This window comes from Enhydra lutris, unplaced genomic scaffold (assembly GCF_002288905.1).
Source record: "Enhydra lutris kenyoni isolate GAN:26980312 unplaced genomic scaffold, ASM228890v2 scaffoldscaffold263, whole genome shotgun sequence".
NCBI lineage: Eukaryota > Metazoa > Chordata > Mammalia > Carnivora > Mustelidae > Enhydra > Enhydra lutris.
In genome coordinates, this window is record NW_019154347.1 from 8,488 (window position 1) to 35,396 (window position 26,909).

At 39.9% G+C, this 26,909-nt stretch overlaps 2 long non-coding RNA genes across 4 annotated transcripts; one reads left to right on the top strand and one right to left on the bottom strand.

Moving 5' to 3' along the window:
- Positions 1 to 6,587: 6,587 nt before the first annotated feature.
- LOC111140218 lies at positions 6,588 to 15,260 on the top strand. 2 transcript variants are annotated; one of them, XR_002640130.1, is made up of 4 exons: positions 6,588 to 6,898; positions 13,463 to 13,547; positions 14,748 to 14,871; positions 15,165 to 15,260. It is a non-coding gene; the product is annotated as an uncharacterized LOC111140218 (long non-coding RNA). The 2 variants fall into 2 exon arrangements; XR_002640131.1 differs by having other exon boundaries at positions 6,674 to 6,898; positions 14,745 to 14,871; positions 15,165 to 15,252.
- Positions 15,261 to 17,614: 2,354 nt separating this feature from the next.
- Positions 17,615 to 26,287, bottom strand: LOC111140219. Of its 2 annotated transcripts, none has more exons than XR_002640132.1 (4): positions 25,977 to 26,287; positions 19,328 to 19,412; positions 18,004 to 18,127; positions 17,615 to 17,710 (listed from the first exon to the last, which is right to left on the bottom strand). It is a non-coding gene; the product is annotated as an uncharacterized LOC111140219 (long non-coding RNA). The 2 variants fall into 2 exon arrangements; XR_002640133.1 differs by having other exon boundaries at positions 17,623 to 17,710; positions 18,004 to 18,130; positions 25,977 to 26,201.
- Positions 26,288 to 26,909: the final 622 nt, after the last annotated feature.

Genomic DNA, 26,909 nt, shown 5'->3' on the forward strand with positions numbered 1-26,909 from the left:
TTAACCAAGCTCCTCTTAGTAGTTTTCTATCCACTGACTCTTTCACCGTACCCCTTGGATAAAAATCCTAGCTATTATTAAATAATGAGTTGAGTTCAGTCTCTCTTCTCCATTGCGACAGTCTTCAATAAAGTCTTCCTTACCTGTTTAACTTACCTGGTGCAGTTTTTCGTTGACAAAGCCCACAGGGCAGCTCTTTGACGACTCACCCTGCAACACACTGGGCCCTAAGCTTCCTGGGAAATGCAGTCCTGGACTTCGCGATGTACCTGGCCAAGGTAAGCTGGGTCCTCTAGGCACTGAGGCGAGGCTCTGGCCGCACTTAAGTGCCCTGGGGGATGATGCTCAGAATTCCGCTTTGCCCTAGGAATACAAACAGATGCTCTTGAGGCAGGATGCTGCGGACCTTGTCTAAAGAACATACCCAAACGGGGACCTGAGCATCTGTGACCAAACCAGCCTGGGGAGTTTGAAAGGGAGGAATCTTCAAGCCCAGTCATGTATGTGAAAGTGGACAAAGGAGGTCCCATGTGAGACAGTGGTGAGATTACGTGTGTGACTGGTTGAGGGGGGAGGGAGGATAGTTGAGTGAAAGAGAAACTGCATGTGGGTAAAATTGATGAGTGTAACGGAGTGGTGGATCAAGATTATGTGTGGCTTAGGGAGGCTGGAAGGTCACATCATGGGTGTGTGTGGTTGAGGTACTTGAGTGCAGCTAGTGTCACAACAGCGTCTGAATTCCTGCCAGTATGAGTATTTGCGTGATTACCTGAATATAGGTCATCTCAGCATGGGTGCCTGAGATGGGGGAGGAATCTGAACCCTAAAAGCCTCATTTTCTCTTCAAATTATTAATAGGGTATGTCTTCCTGGAGCTTTGATTTTTAAGAGGGAAAAACTAAATTTTAATTTATATAATAAATAACTTTAGCGTTTTTTATATAAACGCTAAAGATTCCAACCCTTTGTTCTGGAATAGAATAACAAATCAGTATGACGTATTAAACGGGACATATTTTGCTATAGGGGTACCTGTTTTGTCTATAACCTTGCCCCCAGACATTTACTCTTTTCTGTTCTTTGGGAATCATTGGTAGATTAATTGTTCGGAGATGTAATTGTTCAATTCAACCAGAAGTATCAACCACAATTAAAAGATGTTCAGAGGATGCTGTACAGGGATGTGATGCTGGCGAACTAGAGCAACCTGGTCATATTAGACATGGATAGCTCTCTGTATAATTCAACTTTTGAAAATAAAGTGTTGTCTCTTTTCCATTTCTGAAATATTTAGAACCTTTACATAGCGTAATACATTCAGCTTTGAGATAACAAGTTTCAGGTATCCTCAAGCTCTCTGCCATATAATTGTATATGCTCAGCCTTTTAAGGTAAATGGTATCTACTTTATTCCTCTTTATATGGTGACTTTGGGGTATGGTGCTTGAATTAAAATTCAGTCTTATGTCATTTTCCTACATATAGGCTATCACATCACCAAACTGGATAAAATCTTTAAGTTGGAACAAGAAAAGAGGCCATGGGTAGTGAATAGAGGAAATGTAAATGAAGTTCTCTCCAAGTGAGTGATGAGAACCAGGCAGATATGCTTGGGTTAAGGCAGAACACAGATGTTCAGTGAGAGAGCTGACACCACTGAAATGTTTTCCAGGCTTTCCTTTATAGGCCCTACTCTCCTTGAGTCTTAGCTGTGTGAATCCTTCTGTCATCATTCTTCTTCTATCAGTGCCCTCTTTTATTTAAGTAATCCTAGAGGACCATATTCTCTTCATTGTCATAGTCTACATATGCAGTCAGTCCTTCACAAATCTGCAGTCTTGGATGCCTGGCTCAGTCAGTGAAGCATCTGCCTTCAGCTGGGGTCATGATCCCACGTCTTGGGATCAAGTCCCACAGAGTCCTACATCAGTCTCCTTGCTCAGTGGGGAGCTTGATTCTCCCTCTGCCTGCTGCTCCCCTGCTTGTGGCCTCTCTTTCTGATAAATAAATAAATAAATAAATTTTTAATCTTTAGTATTTCAAAACTAGTATTGTTGCACACTGAAGTTTCTTTTTTTATTACATTCCATTTTCTAGCTTTCTATAACTAAAAGCTTCAGGATTATATTTTACACCTGCATTTCCAATTATCTATTTCCCATAGCCATATTTCAGCAACCTTCATCACCTCTTGAAGCTACTAGCTTAGAAATGATTGCTGCTTTCCTCCTAGCTCTCTTTTCAGCCAACCTTTTTTATTCACAATTGTCTATGAAGTAATTATCTCATTCATCTTAAATATTTAAACAAGGTTATAGTGGAAAAAAGTCTCCCTTTCAATGATTTCTCTTCTCCATCTGCATCTACTCTGACTAGTTTCATATGTAAAATTCTTTGAGTAATTCTATATTTACAACAACATATCTATGTATATAAAGCCCCTCATCTTTATTTTTCACAAATGTTAGTATACTATAAGGCATCTGGTTTTTTTTTTACTCACTATTATTTCTTAGAAGACATCCCATATTAATACATATTTATTATTCTTTTGTATGGTGGTATTGTGTTTTGTGGTAGGGAAATTGTCATACTTTAATAGCATATAAGTGAATATTTAGTATGTTTTCGGATTTCTACAATTCTGGAAAAATATATATACTCGGTTTTGTATAGATGTGCATGCACTTTTGTAACAAATTCCTTTAAGAAGTGCTGGGCCAGAAGTTATGTATAAATATTTGCAATCCACATTAGATGAATCACTTTCCATTCCCACCAAAAAATTTATGAGACTGCCTATTTCCTGTTCCGGTCAAACACTGTATTTCTTCATTTAGCATCTCAGTGTGACCTAGTGAGCCCTTTATCTGTGCCCGGTTCTATTCCAGGGAAGCATCGGTGAACAAAATGGCCCAAATTTCCTTTCCTCAAGGAGTTTACATTCTAGTCAGGGAAAGTGGCCAATGAATGTGTAAATGAAATATATAGCATTCCAGATAAAGGTAACCTCTGTAGAGAGAAGGAAAGCTTAAAAATGAGATAGTGCCAAAGGAATTACATTTTTTAAACTTTTATTTATTTAAGTAATCTCTACACCGAATGTAGGGCTTGAACTCACAACCCTGGGATCAAGGGTAGCATGCTTTTCTGACTGAGACAGCCAGGCACCCTGGGCGTTGCAATTTTATTATATTTTATTTTATTTTTGGAATTGCAATTTTAAATAGAATAGTTAGGAAAAGCTTAACTAAGAAGAAAATATTTGAGCAAACTAAAAGGAAGGAGTAGCAACATTTGAACATATTTGGATAAAGCAAAATTTATAAACAGAGAAAACACCAAAACATAAATGCTATGGGTTGGGCACAAGCCTGTATATTCAAGGAGCAGCAGGGAGTCTGCTTGGGATTCTCTCCTTCTCCCTCTGCCCCACCCTCTGTGTGCCATGCATGCATGAGCATGTATGGCACATGCTCTTTCAAATAAATAAATAATCTTTAAAAAAACCCAAAACTATGGAATGAGCAAGTTTTAGGGGGTAGATAAAGAATTTTGTCTTTAATCTCCTAAAACACTGAGATAGTCCATGTTAAAGAGAAACATTTGAGTGTTGTCAGTACCTAGGTATCATTTATAGTACTGAGAGGATGAGAATTCTAAGGAAATCTATTAGGGTAAGACTAAACATAGTAACATGTTGTAGTGGGTTGAATAGTGGCACCCCATAGGTATGTCCATATCCTAAACCACAAGATCTGTGACTGTGACCTTGAGTTGGTTTTGGGTAACGTTGGGGTCCAGATCAATGGTTAAGAAAGAATTCTTATTAAAGCATGGGGACAGGACCTGTGGCAGAAAGAGATGCATTGCAAGTGGGAGGGGTGACTGATTATATACTTGGGAGTTGGGGGAGGTAAGGAAAAGGGAGGTTTCCAAAAGGACCTTCTATCTCAATATTTGTTGGTGGGCTGCCAGTCATAAAGAAATTTAATTTTGTTTAAATTCCCTTTTGCCTCTGTTTCCCACATCACTCATGGAGGGGAAGGTGATGTTAAGGTTCTAGGAAATTGAGTTATAGGTCTCTTAAAGTTAGGTTATTGATAAGAATGATTTTTCTTGATTATCACTAAGACATTTGTAAACTGATGGAAATTCATGTCCTGTAGAACTGTGATCTTTATCAGTTAACCATTTGTTTTTCCTTTCCTTTAGTTTCAGTGCAGCCAGAAGTGCCTGAGGAATGTCAACATATCCCACCAGGGAGTTGGGGGTGGGACCATGTCAGCTCGTGCTTTGTCCTCAGCTTTGTCCTTTTGCTCTATCATCAACCTTACTTGGTAAAAGGGTCTTTGCAGATGAAATTAAGTTAAGGATCTCTAGGTGAGTTCATCCTGGATTACCTGTGTGTAACCTAAATCCAATTTCAAACGTCTTTATAAGAGAAGATGAAAAGACATACAAGAGAAGGCCATGTGAAGACAGAGGTAGATTGAAGTTATGCAGCAACAAGCTAAGGACCCCTAAGTTTAGTTATTCTTTTTAATCTCTTGGGAGCATCTTGATTTTTTTTTTCCCTGTCTTTTCATATGTCTTAAAATTTTTGTTGTTGTTGAAAGTCAGACATTTTGTTTAGGACAGTAGTGTGCAGAAAAGCCTTAACCTAGCAGAACTGAGAATTTTTATCCTTAGAAGGTTTGCTTGCACAGTTAGTGCTTGGCTTGCATCTAGAATTTAGTTTTCCAGAGCAAAGTCCTGCTATCCTGATAAGAGTGGCTCACTATGCCTATTTGTGCAAATCACACAGTTTATATTAAACACCTGCTTTCCTTCTGAAATTCTGGTATGCACACTTGGTAGAAGCTGCCTATGTGACCAGCCCACAATAAAAACTCTAAGTACTGAGTCTCTAATGAGCTTCTTCCCTAGTTGGCAACATTTCACATGTTTTGTCACAACTTGTTGCAGGGGAAATTAATATCTTGTGTGACTTTACTTGGAAAGGATCCTGGGAACTATGCATCTGGTTTTTCCCGGACTTTACTCCATGCATCTTTCCTCTTTGCTAATTTTGCTTTGTATTGTTTCACTGTGAGTTCTCCTAGTGAATCATTCAACTTTGGAGGGAGTATTGATCTTGGGGTCCCACAAGACAGTAGTAACTGAGGAAAATAATTTTCATCCCTGAATGGGCACACTTTTCCTTTGGCAAAGCCTTTAGTGTGGAGTTTTCAGTTAATTTGATGAAGAGTTTTAACAACTAGCTAGATAAATTCATACAATTTGATTTGTACTTTGTATACATTTCAAAGAAATTTAGTTATCTAAATAGATAACTAACAACCAAGATATTTGTGGGGTCCCCCAATCCAATGGGGGCCACCAAATTTGGGGTAATCTGGTGGAAGCCAGATGCACAGGCAGTGAAAGAATTCACCCAAGGCAGAACAAGGGAGATAGAAGTTTATTGACAGCAAAGCAGACTGCTGTGAGGCAGGGCTGGGGGTCTGTAGTTAAGGGGAGAAGATGAGAAGGTAATGGAAAGTATGAAATTTTCTTTTTTGGTACCTGTATCCACCCATTGGTCAGCTAGTGCTTATGATTCTTTTCAGATGGGTCTCCTGAAGGGCCTGTTTGTATTCAGCCAGGGAGTTACTGTGGGCCCTTCTATCTTACTCAGGTTTCCATTGTTCAAGTTGATTGCCTAAAAGCGGCCTCTACAATATTTTTAACTCTAATAGTCAAGCGGAATAGTGGTCAGCTAGGGACTGGGATCAGAAATATCGCATGCACAGACCATTTCTTCTTGAGATACCAACAATGTACTCTTCGTTAGTATTGAGATACACTGAACTGACCGTACACATTCTATGCACTTTTCTTCAGGTATTTTACAATAAAAAATTTACAATAAAAATATGTTTTGCACCTATTTTACAATAAAAAAATCTTCAAAAATTATTTTTAAAGGCTGAATTTGAAAGGACTGGAAAAAATTACTCCTCTTCCAGAAAGTTTAGACATACTGTCCATCTAAAGGATGAGCTCAGAGAAAAGGAAGCAAATTTTAAAAGCTGGCAGGTATTAACTTCAGGGGGAAAAAAAAAGGCCAAGAAATAAACAACATTTGCAAAACACTAATGTAAGCTTGAATATTAATTTAAACTAAACTCTTTAATGGTAATTGGAAGATAAGAATAAGGAAAGGATTTGTTTGAAGATGTAAAGGATACTACACCTCGATTAAAGGAGCTCCCAAGGCTTCGCAGAGAAGGGACCCTCCTGGGATCGGGCCCCTTCATCCCACCCCCAGGTCGCTGCTTGTGGGATAAGAGATATCCGCCAGGCCGGGCCAAGGCTCAGACGGGGAGATGGTAAGGACTTGCAGGTCGCTTGGCACTGACTAACAGGACCTTTCTGTCACGCCTTATCTGTCAGACGCCCAGACCGCGAACTCAAGCCGGGAAGAATGAACCCTTCCTTTGAGGTAGTTCTAGGACTCTGAACTACATTTCCCAGGGGCCATCGCGTCCAAGGCTACTTCCGGTAAAGGCCGCATTGGTTTATTGTCCAGGTTCCCAGACTTGGACACACATTTGTGGAGGAGCGGCGTGGAGACCTCGGTGGAGTTTTGCGTTCTAAACGCGTCCTGGAACTCATGGAAGCCCTCTGCCCCAGGTGTGAGCAGTTATGAGGGCGAAGGTCGTTGCCGAGGCCAAGGCCTGTGAATTGAGATTGTCGTCTCTGGGTTCTGAAAGGCTGTCCAGGCACTGACTACATTTTCCAATGTCCACCATAGCCAAGGCAGCTTCCTGTCCGCGCACCAACGCTTTCAGGACCGTAGGAAGCATTGCGCACGAGTGCCCGCGGAACATTCTTGTAGCGACCGCAGGGTCAGGTAAGAGAGTCTAAGACTCAGAAGCGAAATGACCCCTGAGGGACCAAGGCCACTGGGGAGGACAGTGAGCAGTGAGAGATTAATGTTTCTGAATCTCAGGCTTTGCCAGCAAGAGGGTGTGGGAAAGAAGGTTGTAGGGAGCTGTGTATGTGTATGTCCGCTCCCGCGCGATCAGGAGGAGATCTGTGTGTGCTAGTGTGAAATTGTAACGGGAGCGGGATGTGGGGGTAATCGCTTAGGAGCTGTAGGGTTGGGGTCGTGTACGTGTGTGTGTTTGCATGCGCCCGATGGTAAGGGGAGCTGTAGGTGATTGTCATGACTATTCAGGTGTGACTGTGCTTGTATATGATTGTGACTGCACCACTGTATGCCTGACCGTGTATGTAAATGTGGTAGCAGCAGCAGCTGCGGAGCCAGAAACAAAGAATATTGCGTTTAGTAACAATTACACTTATTCGTAAATGTGTGGAGAGCAGTTTCTGTGGTGGCCATTAGTTGGGTTGAGTCGGGTAATAAAGAATGTGGGGAGAGGAATAGGGGACAGTGTAGAAAACACATCCTAAGAATTTCTCTGTAAATATGAGCAGAGAAATAGAACACCAGCTAGTGGGGCTGGGGAATGATAATGTTGCAGTATATTGGTGATAATGAGTCACAAGAGAGGGAAAAGTAGAAATACAGGTAAGAATGAGTAAGCAAGGCTTATCTGTGTGGATGTAGTGCAACTGCTAGGTTAAAAGAGGGTAGTAGTGTTGCAGAGAGTGAGCGGTGAGCTCAGGTTTTCAAAAAACAAGGAGCAATATCCTGTATTTGGTAGATGTCAGCAGCAGTGAGGTATATTATGAATAATCTCAGGGCATGAAATTCCAAACTAGAGATTTTTAGGAGAAAAGTCTGAAAGTAAGAAGAACAAGGATGATACCCTCCCCCCCAGACCCAATGGCAAGAAGCTGCGGGGGTGGGGGGGGTAGGAGAGGGAGATGTTGAAAAGGCTGCAGAGTCCTTTGGGGAGAGCCAGGTTTCCCTTAGACCCAAAGGTGAAGGGAATATTCAAAGAAATACAAGTTGGAGATGGAAGAGGGATTTGTTATTAATTAATTATGAATTCCGGACGGCATACTAAAAAGTGTCAAGATTGGGGAAGGGCTGAAAAGGGGGTACATCCAACTGATTGGGTGGGAGTACAGTGTCTGAAAAGAGAGATTATTAGGGAATCTAAGGCTTATGATGGACATAAACATGGACACAGGGAATATTGATGCTTATTCTGGGTTGGGTTCAAGACTGTTGGAGAGGAAGTGATAGAATAGAAAGAGGTGGATTTTTGAGTATCCATCAGGAAGAGAGGAGCCAAGGACAGAAGCTTTAAAGGTCGTTGGGGTAGGCAAAGTCATCTCTCTGCAAAGATGGGTCCTAATCCCTGGAACCTGTGAATATTTTGCTTTACATGAAGGGCAAAAGGGACTTTGCAAACAAGATTAAGTTAAGGACCTTGAAATGGAGAAATTATCCTAGATTATCCAATTAGGCCCAATGGATTCATAAAGTCAGTAAACCTTTCCCAAGGGTTTAGAGTCAGAGGGAGCTAGAATCAAAGAAGAATGATCAGCGATAACAAAATTGTTGGCTGAAGGAAGGGAGCCAATGTTGGTGGCCTCTAGACTCTGGAACATAAGGAAATAAGTAATTCTCCCTTAAAGCATACAGAAAGGAACACAGCCCTGCTGACACCTTGATCTTAGCCCAGTGAAAAACATCTCAGACTTTTACCTAACTGCCTAAGCATAAGGTAATAAATTTGTATTGTTTTAAGCCATTGTGTTTATGCTAATTTGTTGCTTAGTGATAGAACTAATATAGTGGTATAGTGTCTTAGCCTTAGTGCTATGGAAGGTGTCTTGAGTACTGTGACATGAAGGGAACTCAGTCCTTCCTGATAAAGTTGAGGAATTCAGGTAAGGCACATAGGCCCCCTCTTTGCTTGCAATTTCCAGTTTTACTGCATTATGATATATATTTTTTTTATTTGATAGAGATCACAAGTAGGCAGAGAGGCAGGCAGAGAGAGAGAGGGGGAAACAGACTCCCCGCTGAGCAGAGAGCCCGATGCAGGGCTCCCTCTCAGGACCCTGGGATCATGACCTGGGCCAGAGGCATAGGCTCTAACCCACTGAGCCACCCAGGCGCCCCGCATTATGGTATTTTTAATGTTGGAATTTAATGAATTTTTCTTTGTGATCTAATATATGGCCAGTCAGTAGTATTTGTTTTCCACTTAATTTGTCTTTGCTTGACAAAAATGCATTAAAATACTCTGTGAGTGAAGTTTTATCTTACATAACCTATAGCTTCTGCTTTATTAAAGTTGCTGCTGTTAGTTGATATATATTCATCTTAATCATCATCATTATAATTATTTTTAGAGAGAAGGGGAGGGAGAGGTAAGAGGCAGAAAGCGAACCTTAAGCAGGCTCGATGCCCAGCATAGAGCCTGATGCAGGACTCGATCTCACAACCCTGAGATCATGACCTGAGCCCAGATCAAGAGTTGGATGCTTAACCAACTAACCCACCCAGGAGTCCCTAGATAGTCATCATTATTTTTATTGTGAATCGTAGGCTTTGGTATTTTAGCATGCTCAAGATCATAGCCCCTGCTTTTTTTTTTTTTTAAATAAACAAATTGCTTTTCTTTTTTTAATTTCTTTTTTTAAATTTTTAAGTAAGCTCCACACCCAGTATTGAGCCCAGTGGGGGTCTTGAACTCACAACCCTAAGGAGAAGACCTGAGCTGAGATCCAGAGTCAGACACTTAACCAACTCTACCACCCTGGCGCTATTGCTTTTTTTGTTGTCGTTAGTTTGCATTTGCTCTTTATATTTTCCCCATATTTGTAAAATTAGCTTTTTATCAAAGTTTATCAGATATATAGCCAAGTGATGATACAATCAAAAATTTTCTGAAATTTTCTCTATTCTCTCTTTTAAGGTGGAAATATGTCGTGTAGTAGTTTAGAAAGCACTCTTGTGAATAATACTCCCTAAGCTGTTGCAGCATAGAACTTCTTATATCCATTATACTTGAAGGACAGCTTGGCTGCATATAAAATCTTCGATTCTGTCATTTATTTTCCTATAGGTATACTTGAGAAACTGCCTCACTATTTGGGGCTCTGAATTTAGCAGTGGAGAAGTGTTAACAACTAAATTTCCTTTTTCTCATAGGTAACTTGATATTTTTATCTTGATTTCCCATGGGTTTTAGACTAAAATTTTTGGCACTCAGTTCTGAATCTTTTTTCCCTGCAGTATACTATCATTATGTAAATTCATGCTTTATCTCAGGAAATTATTTTTAATGTTAAAAATGTAGTTTTTTAATATTCCCTTCCTTGATTTGGGTCTGCTTATTTGTAGGTTGGATTATCTCTGACTTTCATGGGGTCTGCTTATTTGTAAGTTGGATTATCTCTGACTTTCATGGTTTTCTTCCAATAATTGTCATCTCTTTCTTTTTTTTATTTTGTTCTGCTCACTAGTTTCTGTATTCTTTTTTTATGAAGAAAAAAAAAAACTGTATTTAGACTTAGCCAGCTGGACTCAGTTTAGATGATCCCAATTTTGTTGGCAACATCCAAGGCATCATAGTCAGGGGCCAGTCGAACATATGCCTTCTTTTCTCCATCAGGCCTGATCAAGGTGTTGACCTTGGCCACATCAATGTCATAGAGTTTCTTCATAGTCTGTTTGATCTGGTGCTTGTTGGCCTTGACATCCACAATGAACACAAGCATGTTGTTGTCTTCTATTTTCTTCATGGCTGACTCAGTAGTCAGGGGAAACTTGATGATGGCATAGTGATCAAGCTTGTTTCTCCTGGGGTGCTCTTTCGAGGGTATTTGGGCTGCCTTCCGAGACGCAGAGTCTTGGGTCGTGGGAACATAGGTGATGTGTGGATCTTCTTTTTATGTGTGACTGTGGACGCCTTTCAGCACCACTTTCTTGGCCTTCAAAGCCTTTGCTTTGGCTTCGGCTTTGGGAGGGGCAGGGGCTTCCTTCTTAACTTTTTTCAGCGCCATCTTCGTAAAAGGGTAGTTTCTGTATTCTTTGTCTATGCACTTTCTGTGGTATTTGTCATACCTTGTGCTTATTTGTTTTTCGTTTCTAAAGTGATTCTGCCTATGTCCTCTTTAACTTTTGTATTTAACGAACTCTCACTTAAAGTCTCTCCCTCACTTCTTCCCCATTTCTGAAATCATTATAACACTTGTGCATGTAGTCTTGCCTCAGAGCTGTGATTATATCATAAATTATTTTTTTACTCATACTGGAATATTGGATAATAATTTTAATCTTCTCCGATGTCTTTTAGGCAGTTTTCTTCATACATAGGGGTATTTTGGCACTCTTTTCAAACATATCTAACAGTATCTTGGGACACAATGGTTCTAATTTTGTTATTTTTTTGGAAGGTGATAGATTATCTCAGAATAGCTATCACTGGTGCTTTCCTTGTGAAAAGGTAGTTTTTAGTTTCTTCTGCTCAAGAGTTCCCTCCTCTGTAACTACAATAAAAAACAATTTCTTTAAAATAGAGTTCCTCGGGGCGCCTGGGTGGCTCAGTGGGTTAAGCCGCTGCCTTCAGCTCAGGTCATGATCCCAGGGTCCTGGGATCGAGCCCCACATCGGGCTCTCTGCTCAGCAGGGAGCCTGCTTCCTCCTCTCTCTCTCTGCCTGCCTCTCTGCCTACTTGTGATCTCTGTCAAATAAATAAATAAAATCTTTAAAAAAATAAAATAAAATAGAGTTCCTCAGGGCACCTGGGTGGCTCAGTTGTTAAGCATCTGGCTTTGGCTCAGGTCATGATCCCAGGGTCTTGGGATTAAGCCCTGCATTGGGGTCCCTGCTCAGCAGGAAGCCTGCTTCTCCATCTCCCACTCCCCTTGCTTGTGTTCCCTCTTTTGCTGAGTCTCTCTCTGTCAAATAAATAAAATCTTTTAAAAAATTAAAAAATAATAAAATACAGTTTCTCTACAGAGAAAGGGGAACCCTCTTGCCCTGTTTGTGAGAATGCAAACTGGTGCAGCCATTGTGGAAAATAATATGGAGGTTCCCCAAAAAGTTTAAAACAGAACTATCCTGTGACCCAGCAATTGCAATACTAGGTATTTACCCAAAGAATACCGAAATACAGATTCAAACAGCATTATCAATAATAGCCAAACTATGGAGAGATGCCAAATGTCCATCACCCAATGAATGGATAAAGAAGATGTGATGTGTTTATATATACAAAGGAATATTATTCAGCCACCATAAAGCATGAAATCTTCCATTTGCAATAACATGGGTGGAGCTAGAGTGTATTACGTTAAGTGAAATAAGTCAGAGAAAGACAAATACTCCTATGATTTCACTTATAGGTAGAATTTAAGAAAGAAAACAGATGAATATATGGGAAGGGGAAATGAAAAAAAGGAGAGAGTAAAATAAGGTATAAAAAACTTAATGATAAAGAACAAACTAAGGGTTGACAGAGGGAGGTGGGGGAGGGATGGGCTAGATGGGTGATGGGTATTAAGGAAGGCACTTGTTATGATGAGCACTGGGTATTGTATATAAGTGATGAATCACCGACTTCTATTCCAGAAGCCAATATTGCATTGTATGTTAACTTCCTAAAATTTAAATGAAAAATAAATAAATAAAATATGGTTCCTTTGAACAGCCAGGTTTTCTTTGTTGTTCAGAACATAACCTGGTTCAGAAGGACTCCTACTATCACTTCTGAGTTCCCTAGTGTCTTCTCTGCTGCAGTTAAAGAATATAGCCAGGGGTGCCTAGCTGCACAGTGGAAGAGCATGTGACTCTTGATCTTGAGGTTGTGAGAGTTTGAGTCCCATGTTGAGTATTGAGTTCACTTTTTATTTTTTATTTTTTTATTTTTTAGTTCACTTTTTAAAAAAAAATTTTTTAAAGAATACAGCTAGGTTCCTAATTTGCTTGATGAGGCCGGTATTAACCAGATACCAAAACCAGACAAAGCATGTCTCATAAGAATTTGAGTGCAATAAATCTCAACAAAATATTAGTAAGCCAAATCCAGCAACATATAAAATGAATTATACAGCATGACCAAGTAGAATATATCCCAGGAGTGTAAGGTTGTCTGAACATCCAAAAATCAATTAATAGGATATATCATATCAATAGAATAAAAAACAAATATCACATGGTTATTTTAATAGATACAGAAAAAGCATCTGACAAAAGCCAATGCCTTCGTTTATGCTAAATGAAAGACACTAGTCACAGGAAGTTCACATATTGTATGATTCCATTCATATGGAAGTCCAGAATAGGGAAATCTATAGAGACAGAAAGTGAATTAGTGGTTACTTAGGACTGAGGAAAAAAGGGAGGGAGAATGAGTCACTTGGGTTTTGGTTTGGGCCAGGATTTCTGTAGACTCACTTTGACCTTTTTTCAGGGAGAAAATGGCATTCTTAGTCCCTTTGAAAGCTCTTGAAGAAAACTTGACCTCTCATGATTCCTTCCTTCTAGCTCTGCTTTCTCAGGACTCTACTTCACCAGGAGAGGAGTCTAGAAGACTGATTGATTCTTGGAATTTTAAGTCATCATGGCCCATGTGAGTTGGAATTGCCTTTCGCCAAAATTATAATCATTTATATCACATTGGATGAATACTTTTATTTTTTATCCTTAAGCTGCTTACTTGAGTTACTATTCATTGTAGTAAGTGATATTCGTGAAACAGTCCACTGCCTTCCTTAGGTGTCCCTCTTCTCTCCAGCATGGCATTCAGCACCTCCTGTGTCCCAATACTTTGGCAGAGCACTGAATGAGGAGAAATGTTTTCCCTTAGAAGAAATAGTAGAGACTATCTTTTCAAACCTGTGGGTTAACAAGGTGGAACTGATACACTACAAAGGGATACACTACATGAAAGCTTTTATTTATTCTGTAGGATGGGTTGTTTCAATTAGTAGAGGTAAGAGTTGGTGTTGGTTGGTATTCATTTTATTCATTGGCAGTTTATCATGCTTTTAAATAGAGGATTGATGAAAGGTTAAGTTCAGAGAGATCTGGGATCTTGCCAGGAAATCAATGAGAGATTAATATTATTACTATTTTTTATTTATTTATTTGACAGAGAGAGATCACAAGCAGGCAGAGGCAGGCAGAGAGTGGAGGGGGAAGCAGGCCCCCCGCCGAGCAGAGAGCCCAGTGCAGGGCTTGATCCAGGACCCTGAGATCACGACCCAAGCCAAATGCAGAGGCTTAACCCACTGAGCCACCCAGGTGCCCCTAGAGAGATTAATATTATTAACAAGACATGTGCTGATTGTCAGCTACTTATCCTAGAACCCAGTGATTTTATACAGTCCCACAGAAAATGGTATTCAGTTAAGAAGTGTGTCTTCTAAGAATCCTTTCAACTTCAGCTAACAGAAAATTCAACTAAAAGTAGCCTAAGGGGGGAAGCGTTTATCACATAATAAATCTAGAGTTAGTCATGTAAGCCTGGCATGGCATCCCAGCGGTATCAACAAAGAATTCCTAATTCTGGACTGCCATCCTGTTGTCTGGTGCTTGTCACTGGAAAGTCATAAGGATGTTGTGACTGAACAACTGGAGACTGTAAGAGCATATAGGCACTCAGCTTCAGTCACACTAATTTCCATGTCATTTCCCCCATATGACAGGCAGCCAACTTCAGTTTTTGCTCAGTGAGTATACTTCCTACACTGCCCTTTTCATTTCTTCCCCCTTGTATCTAAAAGATTTTAAAATTTCACCATGATGCTTGTGTTGTTTGTTTCAGCAGGTGATGATGTTCAGGGATGTGGCCGTAGACTTCTCTCAGGAGGAGTGGGAGTGTCTGGACTTGGAACAGAGACATTTGTACAGAGATGTGATGTTGGAGAACTACAGTAACATGATCTCACTGGGTAAGATTCAGAACCTGACCCCAGAAATTTCTGATTTCTACATTGTGAATTTTTGAATTATCTTTCAAGGATCTAAGGGAATTTCTGATTTCCTTCTGGGAAAATGGTTTATGCTTTGTAAATTTGGCAATAGTCATCAATGGGAACCTCCATCTTCTCCATCCTTTAGAAATACTTCATGCCTTTTTCTTGCTGTTCCTATAATTATCTGTCTTCCCTCGTAACTGAGGGACTAGATGCAAATTTTGAAATCTTTACCTCATGGTTATTTCCTATTTCTTATCTCCAATCAGGACTTTGCATTTATCAGCCGGATGTGTTCTCTTTACTGGAGGAGGGGAAAGAGCCCTGGATGGTTTCTCAGGATGAGACAGGAGGACCTTGCCCAGGTGAGTGAGGGCTGAGCTATCACAGGGAAATCATCACTGTAGATAAGAGCCCAGATGTTTAGTGAGGCAGAAGCATCTCTGAAATATTGGCCTCGAGTCTCCTCAAGGGATTAAAAACCTGTGGATAACAATCTGAGACCTAGACAAAAGTAACCTCTTCACCATGCATGTCCAAATGGCCCTTCTCTTCACCTCCAAATACCACTCCAATTCAGTGCTCTTCAGTTTCTTTCCCTCATGTTATAAAAAGGTAAGTGTCATTCTTTTTTTCCAGTAGTCAGTTTATCAGTGCTTTGACACAGTCTTTCTCTCTTTTTTTCATTTAGATATTTGTAAATTTCTGCATTTAGATATTTATAAATTTCTCCCTAAAAAAAAATTGACCCTGTTTTTATTTTACCTACTATATCTTAAATTTTTCTTATTTTGCCTAAATTCTCCCTTCCTTCTGCATTTCCTGCACTCACCAATTTGTTCTTTTAACCAACATTTATTGATTTTCCAATTTCATTTTGGGATCAGAAGGGCTAACAAAGAGTATATAATCTATTAAGAAACTTGTATTCTCTTCTGTGACTGGAACATGCCCATAAATTTTGGCAAAATAGGCTCTACATTAAGAGAGGGCCTGATAGCCTGCTTAGTTGAAAATCAGGATAATAGGTGAAAATGGCTTCTGGCTACAGTGAATAGCAAGCGGCAAAAGAGAGTTGAAGGCTAATGGAGGACAACAAAGAGAGTACAATGTCATAAAAGACAAGTCCTGGCTGTCAAGAGGAAACAAGGCACATATTTGGCAAATTGAGGCTAATTGATGAATTTTCTATTATGGGCAGGACTCATATTGAAATAACATACTCTTGGAGCTTTTCTTTTTCCCCCACAGTATTTGTTAATTGTTTATTTAGGAGGGGTTTTTATTATTTGAAATATCAAGGAAAGAAAAATTTTATTTCCTTATTGGAATCATGTTTTTAAATTCCAGAGGTTATATTTGTGTTTTAAAATCGTTCTTTTTCTGAACTACCAATACCTGAAACAACTTGAATGAATCTCCAGGATATTGTGCTGAATGAAAAATGCCAAAGGTCACATGCTAAATGAATCCATTTATAGAACATTTTGGAAATCACTAAATTATAGAGATTGAAAATATATTATATATATATATATATATATATATATATATATATATAATATATTTTCAATCTCTATAATTTAGTGATTTCCAAAATGTTCTATAAATGGATTCATTTAGCATGTGACCTTTGGCATTTTTCATTCAGCACAATATCCTGGAGATTCATTCAAGTTGTTTCAGGTATTGGTAGTTCAGAAAAAGAACGATTTTAAAACACAAATATAACCTCTGGAATTTAAAAACATGATTCCAATAAGGAAATAAAATTTTTCTTTCCTTGATATTTCAAATAATAAAAACCCCTCCTAAATAAACAATTAACAAATACTGTGGGGGAAAAAGAAAAGCTCCAAGAGTATGTTATTTCAATATGAGTCCTGCCCATAATAGAAAATTCATCAATTAGCCTCAATTTGCCAAATATGTGCCTTGTTTCCTCTTGACAGCCAGGACTTGTCTTTTATGACATTGTACTCTCTTTGTTGTCCTCCATTAGCCTTCAACTCTCTTTTGCCGCTTGCTATTCACTGTAGCCAGAAGCCATTTTCACCTATTATCCTGATTTTCAACTAAGCAGGCTATCAGGCCCTCTCTTAATGTAGAGCCTATTTTGCCAAAATTTATGGGCATGTTCCAGTCACAGAAGAGAATACAAGTTTCTTAATAGATTATATACTCTTTGTTAGCCCTTCTGATCCCAAAATGAAATTGGAAAATCAATAAATGTTGGTTAAAAGAACAAATTGGTGAGTGCAGGAAATGCAGAAGGAAGGGAGAATTTAGGCAAAATAAGAAAAATTTAAGATATAGTAGGTAAAATAAAAACAGGGTCAATTTTTTTTTAGGGAGAAATTTATAAATATCTAAATGCAGAAATTTACAAATATCTAAATGAAAAAAAGAGAGAAAGACTGTGTCAAAGCACTGATAAACTGACTACTGGAAAAAAAGAATGACACTTACCTTTTTATAACATGAGGGAAAGAAACTGAAGAGCACTGAATTGGAGTGGTATTTGGAGGTGAAGAGAAGGGCCATTTGGACATGCATGGTGAAGAGGTTACTTTTGTCTAGGTCTCAGATTGTTATCCACAGGTTTTTAATCCCTTGAGGAGACTCGAGGCCAATATTTCAGAGATGCTTCTGCCTCACTAAACATCTGGGCTCTTATCTACAGTGATGATTTCCCTGTGATAGCTCAGCCCTCACTCACCTGGGCAAGGTCCTCCTGTCTCATCCTGAGAAACCATCCAGGGCTCTTTCCCCTCCTCCAGTAAAGAGAACACATCCGGCTGATAAATGCAAAGTCCTGATTGGAGATAAGAAATAGGAAATAACCATGAGGTAAAGATTTCAAAATTTGCATCTAGTCCCTCAGTTACGAGGGAAGACAGATAATTATAGGAACAGCAAGAAAAAGGCATGAAGTATTTCTAAAGGATGGAGAAGATGGAGGTTCCCATTGATGACTATTGCCAAATTTACAAAGCATAAACCATTTTCCCAGAAGGAAATCAGAAATTCCCTTAGATCCTTGAAAGATAATTCAAAAATTCACAATGTAGAAATCAGAAATTTCTGGGGTCAGGTTCTGAATCTTACCCAGTGAGATCATGTTACTGTAGTTCTCCAACATCACATCTCTGTACAAATGTCTCTGTTCCAAGTCCAGACACTCCCACTCCTCCTGAGAGAAGTCTACGGCCACATCCCTGAACATCATCACCTGCTGAAACAAACAACACAAGCATCATGGTGAAATTTTAAAATCTTTTAGATACAAGGGGGAAGAAATGAAAAGGGCAGTGTAGGAAGTATACTCACTGAGCAAAAACTGAAGTTGGCTGCCTGTCATATGGGGGAAATGACATGGAAATTAGTGTGACTGAAGCTGAGTGCCTATATGCTCTTACAGTCTCCAGTTGTTCAGTCACAACATCCTTATGACTTTCCAGTGACAAGCACCAGACAACAGGATGGCAGTCCAGAATTAGGAATTCTTTGTTGATACCGCTGGGATGCCATGCCAGGCTTACATGACTAACTCTAGATTTATTATGTGATAAACGCTTCCCCCCTTAGGCTACTTTTAGTTGAATTTTCTGTTAGCTGAAGTTGAAAGGATTCTTAGAAGACACACTTCTTAACTGAATACCATTTTCTGTGGGACTGTATAAAATCACTGGGTTCTAGGATAAGTAGCTGACAATCAGCACATGTCTTGTTAATAATATTAATCTCTCTAGGGGCACCTGGGTGGCTCAGTGGGTTAAGCCTCTGCATTTGGCTTGGGTCGTGATCTCAGGGTCCTGGATCAAGCCCTGCACTGGGCTCTCTGCTCGGCGGGGGGCCTGCTTCCCCCTCCACTCTCTGCCTGCCTCTGCCTGCTTGTGATCTCTCTCTGTCAAATAAATAAATAAAAAATAGTAATAATATTAATCTCTCATTGATTTCCTGGCAAGATCCCAGATCTCTCTGAACTTAACCTTTCATCAATCCTCTATTTAAAAGCATGATAAACTGCCAATGAATAAAATGAATACCAACCAACACCAACTCTTACCTCTACTAATTGAAACAACCCATCCTACAGAATAAATAAAAGCTTTCATGTAGTGTATCCCTTTGTAGTGTATCAGTTCCACCTTGTTAACCCACAGGTTTGAAAAGATAGTCTCTACTATTTCTTCTAAGGGAAAACATTTCTCCTCATTCAGTGCTCTGCCAAAGTATTGGGACACAGGAGGTGCTGAATGCCATGCTGGAGAGAAGAGGGACACCTAAGGAAGGCAGTGGACTGTTTCACGAATATCACTTACTACAATGAATAGTAACTCAAGTAAGCAGCTTAAGGATAAAAAATAAAAGTATTCATCCAATGTGATATAAATGATTATAATTTTGGCGAAAGGCAATTCCAACTCACATGGGCCATGATGACTTAAAATTCCAAGAATCAATCAGTCTTCTAGACTCCTCTCCTGGTGAAGTAGAGTCCTGAGAAAGCAGAGCTAGAAGGAAGGAATCATGAGAGGTCAAGTTTTCTTCAAGAGCTTTCAAAGGGACTAAGAATGCCATTTTCTCCCTGAAAAAAGGTCAAAGTGAGTCTACAGAAATCCTGGCCCAAACCAAAACCCAAGTGACTCATTCTCCCTCCCTTTTTTCCTCAGTCCTAAGTAACCACTAATTCACTTTCTGTCTCTATAGATTTCCCTATTCTGGACTTCCATATGAATGGAATCATACAATATGTGAACTTCCTGTGACTAGTGTCTTTCATTTAGCATAAACGAAGGCATTGGCTTTTGTCAGATGCTTTTTCTGTATCTATTAAAATAACCATGTGATATTTGTTTTTTATTCTATTGATATGATATATCCTATTAATTGATTTTTGGATGTTCAGACAACCTTACACTCCTGGGATATATTCTACTTGGTCATGCTGTATAATTCATTTTATATGTTGCTGGATTTGGCTTACTAATATTTTGTTGAGATTTATTGCACTCAAATTCTTATGAGACATGCTTTGTCTGGTTTTGGTATCTGGTTAATACCGGCCTCATCAAGCAAATTAGGAACCTAGCTGTATTCTTTAAAAAATTTTTTTTTAAAAAGTGAACTAAAAAATAAAAAAATAAAAAATAAAAAGTGAACTCAATACTCAACATGGGACTCAAACTCTCACAACCTCAAGATCAAGAGTCACATGCTCTTCCACTGTGCAGCTAGGCACCCCTGGCTATATTCTTTAACTGCAGCAGAGAAGACACTAGGGAACTCAGAAGTGATAGTAGGAGTCCTTCTGAACCAGGTTATGTTCTGAACAACAAAGAAAACCTGGCTGTTCAAAGGAACCATATTTTATTTATTTATTTTTCATTTAAATTTTAGGAAGTTAACATACAATGCAATATTGGCTTCTGGAATAGAAGTCGGTGATTCATCACTTATATACAATACCCAGTGCTCATCATAACAAGTGCCTTCCTTAATACCCATCACCCATCTAGCCCATCCCTCCCCCACCTCCCTCTGTCAACCCTTAGTTTGTTCTTTATCATTAAGTTTTTTATACCTTATTTTACTCTCTCCTTTTTTTCATTTCCCCTTCCCATATATTCATCTGTTTTCTTTCTTAAATTCTACCTATAAGTGAAATCATAGGAGTATTTGTCTTTCTCTGACTTATTTCACTTAACGTAATACACTCTAGCTCCACCCATGTTATTGCAAATGGAAGATTTCATGCTTTATGGTGGCTGAATAATATTCCTTTGTATATATAAACACATCACATCTTCTTTATCCATTCATTGGGTGATGGACATTTGGCATCTCTCCATAGTTTGGCTATTATTGATAATGCTGTTTGAATCTGTATTTCGGTATTCTTTGGGTAAATACCTAGTATTGCAATTGCTGGGTCACAGGATAGTTCTGTTTTAAACTTTTTGGGGAACCTCCATATTATTTTCCACAATGGCTGCACCAGTTTGCATTCTCACAAACAGGGCAAGAGGGTTCCCCTTTCTCTGTAGAGAAACTGTATTTTATTATTTTTTAATTTTTTAAAAGATTTTATTTATTTGACAGAGAGAGACTCAGCAAAAGAGGGAACACAAGCAAGGGGAGTGGGAGATGGAGAAGCAGGCTTCCTGCTGAGCAGGGACCCCAATGCAGGGCTTAATCCCAAGACCCTGGGATCATGACCTGAGCCAAAGCCAGATGCTTAACAACTGAGCCACCCAGGTGCCCTGAGGAACTCTATTTTATTTTATTTTTTTAAAGATTTTATTTATTTATTTGACAGAGATCACAAGTAGGCAGAGAGGCAGGCAGAGAGAGAGAGGAGGAAGCAGGCTCCCTGCTGAGCAGAGAGCCCGATGTGGGGCTCGATCCCAGGACCCTGGGATCATGACCTGAGCTGAAGGCAGCGGCTTAACCCACTGAGCCACCCAGGCGCCCCGAGGAACTCTATTTTAAAGAAATTGTTTTTTATTGTAGTTACAGAGGAGGGAACTCTTGAGCAGAAGAAACTAAAAACTACCTTTTCACAAGGAAAGCACCAGTGATAGCTATTCTGAGATAATCTATCACCTTCCAAAAAAATAACAAAATTAGAACCATTGTGTCCCAAGATACTGTTAGATATGTTTGAAAAGAGTGCCAAAATACCCCTATGTATGAAGAAAACTGCCTAAAAGACATCGGAGAAGATTAAAATTATTATCCAATATTCCAGTATGAGTAAAAAAATAATTTATGATATAATCACAGCTCTGAGGCAAGACTACATGCACAAGTGTTATAATGATTTCAGAAATGGGGAAGAAGTGAGGGAGAGACTTTAAGTGAGAGTTCGTTAAATACAAAAGTTAAAGAGGACATAGGCAGAATCACTTTAGAAACGAAAAACAAATAAGCACAAGGTATGACAAATACCACAGAAAGTGCATAGACAAAGAATACAGAAACTACCCTTTTACGAAGATGGCGCTGAAAAAAGTTAAGAAGGAAGCCCCTGCCCCTCCCAAAGCCGAAGCCAAAGCAAAGGCTTTGAAGGCCAAGAAAGTGGTGCTGAAAGGCGTCCACAGTCACACATAAAAAGAAGATCCACACATCACCTATGTTCCCACGACCCAAGACTCTGCGTCTCGGAAGGCAGCCCAAATACCCTCGAAAGAGCACCCCAGGAGAAACAAGCTTGATCACTATGCCATCATCAAGTTTCCCCTGACTACTGAGTCAGCCATGAAGAAAATAGAAGACAACAACATGCTTGTGTTCATTGTGGATGTCAAGGCCAACAAGCACCAGATCAAACAGACTATGAAGAAACTCTATGACATTGATGTGGCCAAGGTCAACACCTTGATCAGGCCTGATGGAGAAAAGAAGGCATATGTTCGACTGGCCCCTGACTATGATGCCTTGGATGTTGCCAACAAAATTGGGATCATCTAAACTGAGTCCAGCTGGCTAAGTCTAAATACAGTTTTTTTTTTTCTTCATAAAAAAAGAATACAGAAACTAGTGAGCAGAACAAAATAAAAAAAAGAAAGAGATGACAATTATTGGAAGAAAACCATGAAAGTCAGAGATAATCCAACTTACAAATAAGCAGACCCCATGAAAGTCAGAGATAATCCAACCTACAAATAAGCAGACCCAAATCAAGGAAGGGAATATTAAAAAACTACATTTTTAACATTAAAAATAATTTCCTGAGATAAAGCATGAATTTACATAATGATAGTATACTGCAGGGAAAAAAGATTCAGAACTGAGTGCCAAAAATTTTAGTCTAAAACCCATGGGAAATCAAGATAAAAATATCAAGTTACCTATGAGAAAAAGGAAATTTAGTTGTTAACACTTCTCCACTGCTAAATTCAGAGCCCCAAATAGTGAGGCAGTTTCTCAAGTATACCTATAGGAAAATAAATGACAGAATCGAAGATTTTATATGCAGCCAAGCTGTCCTTCAAGTATAATGGATATAAGAAGTTCTATGCTGCAACAGCTTAGGGAGTATTATTCACAAGAGTGCTTTCTAAACTACTACACGACATATTTCCACCTTAAAAGAGAGAATAGAGAAAATTTCAGAAAATTTTTGATTGTATCATCACTTGGCTATATATCTGATAAACTTTGATAAAAAGCTAATTTTACAAATATGGGGAAAATATAAAGAGCAAATGCAAACTAACGACAACAAAAAAAGCAATAGCGCCAGGGTGGTAGAGTTGGTTAAGTGTCTGACTCTGGATCTCAGCTCAGGTCTTCTCCTTAGGGTTGTGAGTTCAAGACCCCCACTGGGCTCAATACTGGGTGTGGAGCTTACTTAAAAATTTAAAAAAAGAAATTAAAAAAAGAAAAGCAATTTGTTTATTTAAAAAAAAAAAAAAGCAGGGGCTATGATCTTGAGCATGCTAAAATACCAAAGCCTACGATTCACAATAAAAATAATGATGACTATCTAGGGACTCCTGGGTGGGTTAGTTGGTTAAGCATCCAACTCTTGATCTGGGCTCAGGTCATGATCTCAGGGTTGTGAGATCGAGTCCTGCATCAGGCTCTATGCTGGGCATCGAGCCTGCTTAAGGTTCGCTTTCTGCCTCTTACCTCTCCCTCCCCTTCTCTCTAAAAATAATTATAATGATGATGATTAAGATGAATATATATCAACTAACAGCAGCAACTTTAATAAAGCAGAAGCTATAGGTTATGTAAGATAAAACTTCACTCACAGAGTATTTTAATGCATTTTTGTCAAGCAAAGACAAATTAAGTGGAAAACAAATACTACTGACTGGCCATATATTAGATCACAAAGAAAAATTCATTAAATTCCAACATTAAAAATACCATAATGCGGGGCGCCTGGGTGGCTCAGTGGGTTAGAGCCTATGCCTCTGGCCCAGGTCATGATCCCAGGGTCCTGAGAGGGAGCCCTGCATCGGGCTCTCTGCTCAGCGGGGAGTCTGTTTCCCCCTCTCTCTCTCTGCCTGCCTCTCTGCCTACTTGTGATCTCTATCAAATAAAAAAAATATATATCATAATGCAGTAAAACTGGAAATTGCAAGCAAAGAGGGGGCCTATGTGCCTTACCTGAATTCCTCAACTTTATCAGGAAGGACTGAGTTCCCTTCATGTCACAGTACTCAAGACACCTTCCATAGCACTAAGGCTAAGACACTATACCACTATATTAGTTCTATCACTAAGCAACAAATTAGCATAAACACAATGGCTTAAAACAATACAAATTTATTACCTTATGCTTAGGCAGTTAGGTAAAAGTCTGAGATGTTTTTCACTGGGCTAAGATCAAGGTGTCAGCAGGGCTGTGTTCCTTTCTGTATGCTTTAAGGGAGAATTACTTATTTCCTTATGTTCCAGAGTCTAGAGGCCACCAACATTGGCTCCCTTCCTTCAGCCAACAATTTTGTTATCGCTGATCATTCTTCTTTGATTCTAGCTCCCTCTGACTCTAAACCCTTGGGAAAGGTTTACTGACTTTATGAATCCATTGGGCCTAATTGGATAATCTAGGATAATTTCTCCATTTCAAGGTCCTTAACTTAATCTTGTTTGCAAAGTCCCTTTTGCCCTTCATGTAAAGCAAAATATTCACAGGTTCCAGGGATTAGGACCCATCTTTGCAGAGAGATGACTTTGCCTACCCCAACGACCTTTAAAGCTTCTGTCCTTGGCTCCTCTCTTCCTGATGGATACTCAAAAATCCACCTCTTTCTATTCTATCACTTCCTCTCCAACAGTCTTGAACCCAACCCAGAATAAGCATCAATATTCCCTGTGTCCATGTTTATGTCCATCATAAGCCTTAGATTCCCTAATAATCTCTCTTTTCAGACACTGTACTCCCACCCAATCAGTTGGATGTACCCCCTTTTCAGCCCTTCCCCAATCTTGACACTTTTTAGTATGCCGTCCGGAATTCATAATTAATTAATAACAAATCCCTCTTCCATCTCCAACTTGTATTTCTTTGAATATTCCCTTCACCTTTGGGTCTAAGGGAAACCTGGCTCTCCCCAAAGGACTCTGCAGCCTTTTCAACATCTCCCTCTCCTACCCCCCCCACCCCCGCAGCTTCTTGCCATTGGGTCTGGGGGGGAGGGTATCATCCTTGTTCTTCTTACTTTCAGACTTTTCTCCTAAAAATCTCTAGTTTGGAATTTCATGCCCTGAGATTATTCATAATATACCTCACTGCTGCTGACATCTACCAAATACAGGATATTGCTCCTTGTTTTTTGAAAACCTGAGCTCACCGCTCACTCTCTGCAACACTACTACCCTCTTTTAACCTAGCAGTTGCACTACATCCACACAGATAAGCCTTGCTTACTCATTCTTACCTGTATTTCTACTTTTCCCTCTCTTGTGACTCATTATCACCAATATACTGCAACATTATCATTCCCCAGCCCCACTAGCTGGTGTTCTATTTCTCTGCTCATATTTACAGAGAAATTCTTAGGATGTGTTTTCTACACTGTCCCCTATTCCTCTCCCCACATTCTTTATTACCCGACTCAACCCAACTAATGGCCACCACAGAAACTGCTCTCCACACATTTACGAATAAGTGTAATTGTTACTAAACGCAATATTCTTTGTTTCTGGCTCCGCAGCTGCTGCTGCTACCACATTTACATACACGGTCAGGCATACAGTGGTGCAGTCACAATCATATACAAGCACAGTCACACCTGAATAGTCATGACAATCACCTACAGCTCCCCTTACCATCGGGCGCATGCAAACACACACACGTACACGACCCCAACCCTACAGCTCCTAAGCGATTACCCCCACATCCCGCTCCCGTTACAATTTCACACTAGCACACACAGATCTCCTCCTGATCGCGCGGGAGCGGACATACACATACACAGCTCCCTACAACCTTCTTTCCCACACCCTCTTGCTGGCAAAGCCTGAGATTCAGAAACATTAATCTCTCACTGCTCACTGTCCTCCCCAGTGGCCTTGGTCCCTCAGGGGTCATTTCGCTTCTGAGTCTTAGACTCTCTTACCTGACCCTGCGGTCGCTACAAGAATGTTCCGCGGGCACTCGTGCGCAATGCTTCCTACGGTCCTGAAAGCGTTGGTGCGCGGACAGGAAGCTGCCTTGGCTATGGTGGACATTGGAAAATGTAGTCAGTGCCTGGACAGCCTTTCAGAACCCAGAGACGACAATCTCAATTCACAGGCCTTGGCCTCGGCAACGACCTTCGCCCTCATAACTGCTCACACCTGGGGCAGAGGGCTTCCATGAGTTCCAGGACGCGTTTAGAACGCAAAACTCCACCGAGGTCTCCACGCCGCTCCTCCACAAATGTGTGTCCAAGTCTGGGAACCTGGACAATAAACCAATGCGGCCTTTACCGGAAGTAGCCTTGGACGCGATGGCCCCTGGGAAATGTAGTTCAGAGTCCTAGAACTACCTCAAAGGAAGGGTTCATTCTTCCCGGCTTGAGTTCGCGGTCTGGGCGTCTGACAGATAAGGCGTGACAGAAAGGTCCTGTTAGTCAGTGCCAAGCGACCTGCAAGTCCTTACCATCTCCCCGTCTGAGCCTTGGCCCGGCCTGGCGGATATCTCTTATCCCACAAGCAGCGACCTGGGGGTGGGATGAAGGGGCCCGATCCCAGGAGGGTCCCTTCTCTGCGAAGCCTTGGGAGCTCCTTTAATCGAGGTGTAGTATCCTTTACATCTTCAAACAAATCCTTTCCTTATTCTTATCTTCCAATTACCATTAAAGAGTTTAGTTTAAATTAATATTCAAGCTTACATTAGTGTTTTGCAAATGTTGTTTATTTCTTGGCCTTTTTTTTTCCCCCTGAAGTTAATACCTGCCAGCTTTTAAAATTTGCTTCCTTTTCTCTGAGCTCATCCTTTAGATGGACAGTATGTCTAAACTTTCTGGAAGAGGAGTAATTTTTTCCAGTCCTTTCAAATTCAGCCTTTA